The 9,551-nt window shown below is 42.6% G+C and overlaps 1 pseudogene; it reads left to right on the forward strand.

Annotated features, from left to right (window-relative positions):
* The first annotated feature begins 5,359 nt into the window (after window positions 1-5,359).
* On the forward strand, window positions 5,360-9,093 carry LOC129398407 (large ribosomal subunit protein uL14-like; annotated as a pseudogene).
* The last annotated feature ends 458 nt before the right edge of the window (window positions 9,094-9,551 follow it).

Below are 9,551 nucleotides of genomic sequence, written 5' to 3' on the forward strand. Positions count from 1 at the left end.
TGTACTCCAGCCTGGGCAACAGAGCAAGACTCCATCTCAAAAATAAATAAATAAATAAATAGATAATAAAAATTAGCCAGGCGTGGTGGCATGCACCTGTAGTCCTAGCTACTTTGGAGGCTGAGGCGAGAAAATTGCTTGAACCCGGGAGGCAGAGGTTGCAGTGAGCTGAGATCACACCACGGCACTCCAGCCTGGGCGACAGAGCAAGACTCCATCTCAAATAAATAAATAAATAAATAAGTAAATATATACATAAAATGCTTTATGGCCTAAAATGCTAATAATGATCACCTGAGACTTCAGTGAGTCTTAATCTTATTGCTAGTGGAGGGTCTTGCCTTGATGTTGAAGGCTGCTGACTGATCAGGGTGATGGTTGCTAAAGGCTGGGGTGGCTGTGGAAATTTCTTAAAATAAGACAACAGTGAAGTTCACCACATTGACTCTTTTATGAAAGATTTATCTGTAGCATGCAATGCTATGTGTTAGCATATTACCACAATAGAATTTTTTCCTTTTTACTATATTTTAATAACTTTTTGTTCATATTTTTCTTTTAATTTTTTTTCATACCAGTTAGAAATCCTCAAGAAGGAAGAATTTTTTTTTTAATAGGAGTCAATTCTTTCAAACCTTGCTACTGCTTTATCACGTTGATGGAATATTCTAAATCCTTTGTTGTCATTTCAGCAATATTCACAGCACCTTCACCAGGAGTACATTCCTGGTTTCTCAAAACACCACTTTCTTTGCTCATCCATAAGAAGGAACTGCACATCCATTCAAGTTTGATCATGAGATTGCAGCAATTCAATCACTTCTCCAGGCTCCATTTCTAATTCTAGTTCTCTTGCTATTTCCACCACATCTGCAGTGACTTCCTCACTGGTCTTGAGCCCTTCCAAGTCATCCATGAGCATTGGAATCAACTTATTCCAAACTCCTGTGAATGTTGTCATTTTTACTTCCTCCCACAAATGTTCTTAATGGCATCCAGAATGGTGAATCCTTTCCAGAAGGTTTTCAATGTATTTTGCCCAGATCCATCAGAGGAACCATCTACAGCAGCTACAGCTTTACAAAGTGTATTTCTCTTTCTTTTCTTTTTTTTGAGAGAGAGTGTTGCTCTGTTGCCCAGGCCAGAGTGCAGTGGCACGACCTAGGCTAACTGCAACCTCCGCCTCCCAGGTTCAAGCAATTCTCTTGCCTCAGCCTCCCAAGTAGCTGGGATTATGGGTGTGCACCACCATGCCAGGCTAATTTTTTTTTTTTGTATTTCTAGTAGAGATGGGGTTGCACCTTGTTGGCCAGGCTGGTTTCAAGCTCCTGACCTCAGGTGATCTGCCCTCCTCGGCCTCCCAAAGTGCTAGGATTACAGGTGTGAGCCACAGAAATACTGTGCCTGGCCAGTATTTCTTTTTCTTTTTCTTTTTTTTGAGACAGTTTCACTCTTGTCACCCAGGCTGGGGTGCAATGGTGCAATCTTGGCTCACTGCAACCTCCACCTCCTGGGTTCAAGCGATTCTCCTGCCTCAGCCTTCTGAGTAGCTGGTATTAGAAGCGCCCACCACCATGCCCGGCTAATTTTTGTATTTTTAGTAGAGACAGGGTTTCACCATGTTGGCCAGGCTGGTCTCGATCTCCTGACCTCAGGTAATCTACCCTCCTCGGCCTCCTAAAGTGCTGGAATTACAGGCGTGAGCCACCATGCCCGGCCAGTATTTCTTAAATAATAAGACTTGAAATTCAGAATGACTCGTTGATCCATGGGCTGCAGAATGGATGTTGGGTTCATAAACATAAGACATTAATCTCCTTGTACAGCTCGTGTCAGGCCTCTGAGCCCAAGCTAAGCCATCATATCCCCTGTGACCTGCAAATATACATCCAGATCACCGGAAGCAACTGAAGATCCACAAAAGAAGTGAAAGTAGCCTTAACTGATGACATTCCACCATTGTAATTTGTTTCTGCCCCACCCTAACTGATCAATGTACTTTGTAATCTCCCCCACCCTTAAGAAGGTTCTTTGTAATTCTCCCCACCCTTGAGAATGTACTTTGTGAGATCCACCCCCTGCCTGCAAAATATTGCTCCTAACTCCACCGCCTATCCCAAAACCTATAAGAACTAATGATAGGCCGGGCGCGGTGGCTCATGCCTGTAATCCCAGCACTTTGGGAGGCCGAGGCGGGCGGATCACGAGCTCAGGAAATCGAGACCATCCTGGCTAACATGATGAAACCTTGTCTCTACTAAAAACACAAAAAATTAGCTGGGGGAGGTGGCGGGCACCTGTAGTCCCAGCTACTCGGGAGGCTGAGGCAGGAGAATGGCCTGAACCTGGGAGGCAGAGCTTGCAGTGAGCGGAGACCGAGCCACTGCACTCCAGCCTGGGCGACAGAGCGAGACTCTGTCTCAAAAAAAAAAAAAAAGAATACAAAAATTAGCTGGACGTGGTGGCAGGCACTTGTAATCCCAGCTACTTGGGAGGCTGAGGCAGGAGAATTGCTTGAACCCAGGAAGTGGAGGTTGCAGTGAGCCAAGATCCCGCCACTGCACTCCAGCCTAGGCAAGAGAGTGAGACTCTGTTTCCAAAAAAAAAAAAAAACATGAGTGGGATGTTGAGACTGAAAATGCCACACACACCCTACAAGGGCATGAAAAGGTTTATTATTTATATAATGAGACTTTCTGTGGAGAGTAGGGTGGCTCCCAAGCAGGTCCAAAAATAGCTTGAGAGAGGAGCAAAAAGAGACTGGCCTGGGAGTATCAGGATATTTGGAGGTAGGGCCAGGTGAGGGTTCCATGTGTGTTTGGACTTCCTGATGGTGCCAAAGGGTGGATAACTAGCTTTTATCAGCTTGCCCAGGGGTGAGACAGAGGGGAAGAGGAAGGTGTGAGACTTAAAAGCTATCAGCAGCCAAACATGAAAAAAAGACTATACGTGACCTGTTACTACAGTATGTGACCCAAAGATGACAATTTTTTTGATCCCAGCTAGTTGCAGCTGATATTGAGGTTTCAACGTGACATATTTTTATACAGACAAAATATCAAACGATTACATTTGAATTTCCTTTTTTTAAAAAGGACTGAGTCATATACACAAAAGACATTCTCACTATATCCCACCCAATTCCCAAGTCTTGTTCCATTCTACGTTATTTTCCTTTTGACCAGTTTCAAAAAGGTGCTCCCACTGCTGCCCCTAGTAATAATAAATGAATAATAATGATGATGACTCCATAACCCACAGTAGGGTATATCGTCAATTGTATCTCTGGATCAGAGGCCAGGGTGGCTTGGCAGCAGCTGAAGAAACTGCATACGAGATGGTGTTCAATGAGAAAAATGCACTGCGCAGTAATTAATGTAACAGTCGCATCTAGTTGGGATGGCAGAAAATTTGCTCATGAAGGCCATTTGTTCCACTTTGACGGAGTCAGTCAAATAAAATCATGTATTGTTGGCTCAAGCATGCTTTACAGGGCTGTAAAGTCAGTTCATTCTGGCCCAGGGAAAAGTCCACCTGCGGTGAATGAAGATCCTCATGGAAGTCATATTGCTCAAATTTTTGCTGTAGTTCATGCTGATGTAAATGTTGAGCAGGGAAATCCTTGAAGCTCCATGTGTATTTTCCAGTGATACTTGAGAGGCAGTGAAAAGAAATTTGCCAAAAAGTGAAGCAATGAAAACGTAATCTCACACGGGGAGGCCAAGACCATCGTCAGGTCCAGCAGAACCACAGACTGAACCTCAGTGGTGATTCTAGGGCGTTCTGCCTGTTTTGTATTTTATATACTCTTTGGTGTTTGGCTTCTTTCACTAAACATCATGCTTATGAGTCATCCATATTGTTGTGTACAGCAGTTGGTATAAGTTCACTCCTAGTGTTGTGTGAATATTCCACAGTTTACTTATCTCTCCTGATGTTGATGGTCATTTGCATCATTGATATTTTGGGGATATTATGCATATTTTTGCTAGGAACATTCTTATATATGTTATTTAGAAATATATGAGTGCAGGTGCATTTCTCCTGGTTATACATCCAGAAGTGCATTCACTGGCCCATAGGGGATGTGTATGTTCAACTGTAGTAAATAATACCAAATGATTTTCCAAAGTGAATTATGAGGCCGGGCACGGTGGCTCATGCCTGTAATCCCAACACTTTGGGAGGCCGAGGCAGGTGGATCACCTGAGGTCAGGAGTTCAAGACTAGCCTAGCCAACATAATGAAACCCCATTTCTACTAAAAATACAAAAAATTAGCCAGGCGTGGTGGCGGGCAGCTGTAATCCCAGCTACTCAGGAGGCTGAGACAGGAGAATTGCTTGAATCTGGGAGGTGGAGGTTGCAGTGAGCCGAGATCACGCCACTGCACTCCAGCCTGGGCAGAAAGAGTGAAATTCTGTCTCAAAAACAAAACAAAACAAAACAAATAAATAAACAAACAAAAAACCCAAAAGTGAATTATGACAGTTCTAGTTGCTCCACATCCTCAGCAAAATTTAGTATTATTAGTCTTATTTTGGTCAGTGTTTTTTGTTTGTTTGTTTTTTGTTTCTTGAGACAGTTTCTTTGTCACCATGGCTGGAGTGCAGTGGTGCGAATACAGCTCACTGCTGCCTTGGCCCCCTGGGCTCAACCAATCCTCCCACGTCAGCTTCTTGAGTAGCTGGGATCATAGGTGTGCACCACCATGCCCAGCTAATTTTTTAACTTTTTTGTAGAGAGGGGGTCTCTTCATCTTGGCCAGGCTGGTCTCAAAATCCTGGGCTTAAGTAATCTCGCTTCAGCCTCCCAAAGTGCTGAGATTATAGGTTTGAGCCACAGTACCCGGCTGTGTTAGTGGTTTTAATGTATATTTCACTGATAACTAACAAGATTGAACATTGTTTTATATGTTTATATATTTCTTGTTCATTTGGATATCTTACGGGAAATTCAAGACTTGGCCCATTTTTCTATTGAGTTTTCTGGCTTTTTAAAAAAATTGATTTTAAGGAGTTGTTTATATGTTCTAGATACAGGTAGTTTGTCAGATGTATATATTGAAAATATTTCTCCTACTCTTAATTTTTTCACTCTCTTATTGTGTCCTGATGAACAGAACTACTTACTTTTAATGTAGTCCAATTTATCAAATTTTCCTGATGTTTAATGCTTTGTATGCAGTTTTAAGAACTTTTTGCCTATATTCAGCAAACAGCATTCTAATTTCTCAACTAAAAGTTTTACCTTTCATATTTAGATCTATGATGTATATTGAAATGATATTTATCATGTGATATTAAAAAATACATATGTATATATTCATAAATGTGTCCCTAACATTTATAGGTCCTGGGCCAAATGTAAAATGGAGAGATGCATTTCTTTTTCTTTTCTTTTTTTTTTTTTGAGATGGAGTCTCAATCTGTCACCCAGGCTGGAGTGCAGTGGCACCATCTTGGCTTGCTGCAACCTCCACCTCCCGGGTTCAAGCAATTCTCCTGCCTCAGTCTCCTGAGTAGCTGGGCCTACAGTCACATGCCACCACACTGGGCTAATTTTTTGATTTTTCATAGAGACAAGGTTTTGCTATGTTGGTGAGGCTAATCTCGAACTCCTGGCCTCAAGTGACCCACCTACCTCGGCCTCCCCAAGTGCTGGGGTTATAGGCATGAGCCACTACACCTGGCATGAGAGTTGTATTTCAAATGACTAAATATTTACAAGATATAAATCAAACTGACAAACTGTGAAGTGAAATATATTCCATTCCCCTACTTTGACAGATCTACCTTCACAATGTCAAAATTGAAAAATACATTCATAGTCATGTTTTTCTGTGATTGACATTTGGAAAAATATCAAAGATTACAGAATTTCTTTATTATTGGGCATGTCTGGGTGTTCTGTTGATGGACTGGTGTTTTCACATGAGTGGTAAATTCAAAATTATTATATATTTATTCCATAAAGTTATTTTTCTTAATTTTATTTTATCTAAATCATTAATTTTGTTATCATCAAGATTTTGACATAATTTGTCTTCTATCAACAGTATCTAAAGAAAAATAAGATGAAGCTATAGTCAAATGAACAAAATTTGAATATATTTTAATCGAAAGTTCCATATGTGTTATCCAAGTTATTCATCTTCTAACACATTCCATATCACCTATCAAAATTTAAAAACTAGGTTGAGCACGGAGTCTCACACCTGTAATCCCAGTGCTTCGGGAGGTCGAAGTGGGATGATTGCATGAGCCCAGGAGTTTGAGACCAGCCTGGCAACATGGTGATACCTTCATCTCTACAAAAAAAAAAAAAAAAAAAAAAAAATTTAAATTAGTCTGGTGTGGTGGTGCATATCTGTGGTCCCAGCTACTCAAGAGGCTGAGGTGGAAGGATTGCTTGAGCCCAGGAGGTGAAGGCTGCAGTGAACTGTGTTCTAGCTACTGCACTCCAGCCTGGGCGACAAAGCAAGACCCTGTTTCTAAAAAAAAGAAGTCAATTGCTTTTTTCCTTCTTTCTGGCGTTCAAGATGTCGAAGCAAGGATGTGGTGAGTCCTCTGGTGCAAAATTCTGGATTTCCTTGGGTCTTCTGGTAGGATCCCTGATCAACAATGCTGACAATACAGGAGCCAAAAATCTGTATATCATCTCCGTGAAGAGGATCAGGGACGGCTGAACAGACTTCCCTGCCAGTGTGGGTGACATGGGGATGGCCACAGTCAAGAAAGACAAACCAGAGCTCAGAAAAAAGGTACATCCAGCAGTGGTCACTTGACAACAAAAGTCATATGGAGAAAAGACGGTGTGTTTCTTTATTTTGAAGGTAATGCAGGGGTCATAATAAAAAACAAAGACGAGATGAAAGGTTCTGCCATTACAGGACCAGTAGCAAAGGAGTGTGCAGACTTGTGGCCCCGGATTGCGTTCAATACTGGCAGCATTGCATGATTGTCTGGTATATTTGTAAAAAAAAATCGTAAAACCCGTTAAAAAGTATTTGTCCTCTGCCCCCTCAAAAATAAATAAATAAATAAATAAATTTAATTAAAACATTAAGCAGAGGTGTGTTTCTTGACAAAAAATTAAAAAGCAAAAATAAATCTTATTTAATAGACTTTTTTTCTTTCTTTCTTTCTTTTTTTTTTTTTTTATTTGTGAGACGGAGTCTTGCTCTGTTGCCTCGGCTGGAGTGCAGTGGTGTGATCTCGGCTCACTGCAACATCTGCCTCCTGGATTCAAGCGATTCTCCTGCCTCAGCCTCCAGAGTAGCTGGGATTAGAGGCACCCGCCATCATGCCTGGCTAATTTTTGTAGAGACGGGGTTTCATCATGTTGGCCAGGCTGGTCTTGAACTCCATACCTCAGGTGATCCACCAGCCTCAGCCTCCCAAAGTGCTGGGATTACAGGAGTGACCCACCACGCCCAGCCAGATTTCTTTTTTCTTTTCTTTTCTTTTTTTTTTTTTGAGACTAAGTTTTGCTCTTGCAGCCCAGGCTGGAGTGCAGATCCCGGCTCTTGCAACCTCCGCCTCCCAGGTTCAAGCGATTCTCCTGTCTCAGCCTCCCGAGTAGCTGGAACTACAGGCGCACACCACCAACCCGGCTAATTTTTTTGTATTTTTAGTAGAGATGGGGTTTTATCATGTTGGCCAGGCCAGTCTCAAACTACTGACTTCAGGTGATCTGCCCACCTCGGCCTCCCAAAGTGCTAGGATTACAGGCAAGAGCCACCGAGCCCAGCCTAAACATGAAATATTGAAAATAAATTATTTAGGGCCGGGCACAGTGGCTCACGCCTTTAACTACTCATACACTGTTGTGTGTTCAAACTGTGTTCACATAAGGCAAACGCCAAGCTGTAACCAATTCAGCTGTTTCTTTTTCTTTTTTTTTGAGGCAGGGTCTCACTCTGTCCCCCAGGCTGGAGTGCAGTGGCGCAATCTCGGCTCATTGCAAGCTCCGCCTCCCAGGTTCACGCCATTCTCCTGCCTCAGCCTCCCGAGCCGCTGGAACTACAGGCGCCCGCCACCACGCCCAGCTAATTTTTTTTTGTATGTTTAGTGGAGACGGGGTTTCACCGTCTTAGCCAGGATGGTCTCGATCTCCTGACCTCGTGATCTGCCCGCCTTGGCCTCCCAAAGTGCTGGGATTACAGGCGTGAGCCACCACGCCCGGCCAATTCAGCTGTTTCTGTACAATTGCTTGAACCTGGGAGGTGGAGGTTGCAGTGTGCTGGGATCGCACCACTGCACTCCAGCCTGGGTGAGAAGGGCAAAACTCTTGAGTCACTGCTCCAGCTACTCCTACCCTGTCTCAAAAAATTTTTTTGTGTCTCGAAAAAAAAAAAAGAAGTACAGAGTCCTCAGGCCATGTTTAGTTTGCTTTAACAATATAGAAATCAGGCCAGGCGCGGTGGCTCGCCTGTAATCCCAGCACTTTGGGAGGCCGAGACGGGCGGATCACGAGGTCGGGAGATCGAGACCATCCTGGCTAACACGGTGAAACCCCATTTCTACTAAAAAATACAAAAAATTAGCCGGGCGCGGTGGCGGGTGCCTGTAGTCCCAGCTACTCGGGGGAGGCGGGGCGGGGGTGGGGTGGCGCTGAGGCAGGAGAATGGCGCGAACCCGGGAGGCAGAGCTTGCAGTGAGCCGAGATCGCTCCACTGCAGTCCGGACTGGGTGAAAGAGCGAGACTCCGTCTCAAAAACAAAAACAAAAACAAAACAATATAAAAATCAGTATTACATTTCACTGGTGTTATGTCTAAACTCACACACATAGAAATTTAATGGTAATTTGAATTGCTTAATATTGCAAAAATACTGTAAACTGCCAGAAGCAATTGCTGCAACTACTTTACGAATTCTTCCTGCCTCCAAAACATGATTTGAAACAGGAAGGGAAGAAAATGGACACCTGGTACTGAGAAATACTTTATTATGCAAGAATATACTGCATTCCTGCTATTCGAAAGGAAGGACCTGAGAGGTAACTCTTCTTGTTTAGTACCCAGTTGCTGCTGCTCAAATCCTCCCTGAACTTGGAAGCAGTGAGTCTCTGATTTTGTCAGTGACATAACCCACAATTTAACCCACAAACCTCACCTCTCCAAAACTTAGGTGCTTTTGTACATGGAAACGTTACAAAATAAATTTTAACACATTGAAAGCTAGTGTTTATCCATGTGGTCAAATTGACTTATTTTGTATAGACCTCAGAATAAAACTTGATCTCAGTCTCAAGGAATGTCCTCTAAGGCCACAGACTATGTGCAAGTTGTTCCATGAGCAACCCTAGGGGTCACTATTCACAGGGTAGTATATTTGACATTTTTAAATGATAATTTTCCAGCAGATGGCAGTAAATTGTCTGGAAGAAAGGTAACATTTAAAAAATTCTCACAAAGGTATTATATAGGCTAGCTGCTATGTTGGATCATTTCTCTCCCCAGAGGTAATCTCTTATAAAAGTTTGAATTTGTCCTTCTAGACCATATATTCACATACATAAATATATGTACATAGAAAAATAGAAGTTT

Source organism: Pan paniscus, chromosome 6 (genome assembly GCF_029289425.2).
Source record: "Pan paniscus chromosome 6, NHGRI_mPanPan1-v2.0_pri, whole genome shotgun sequence".
Lineage (NCBI taxonomy): Eukaryota > Metazoa > Chordata > Mammalia > Primates > Hominidae > Pan > Pan paniscus.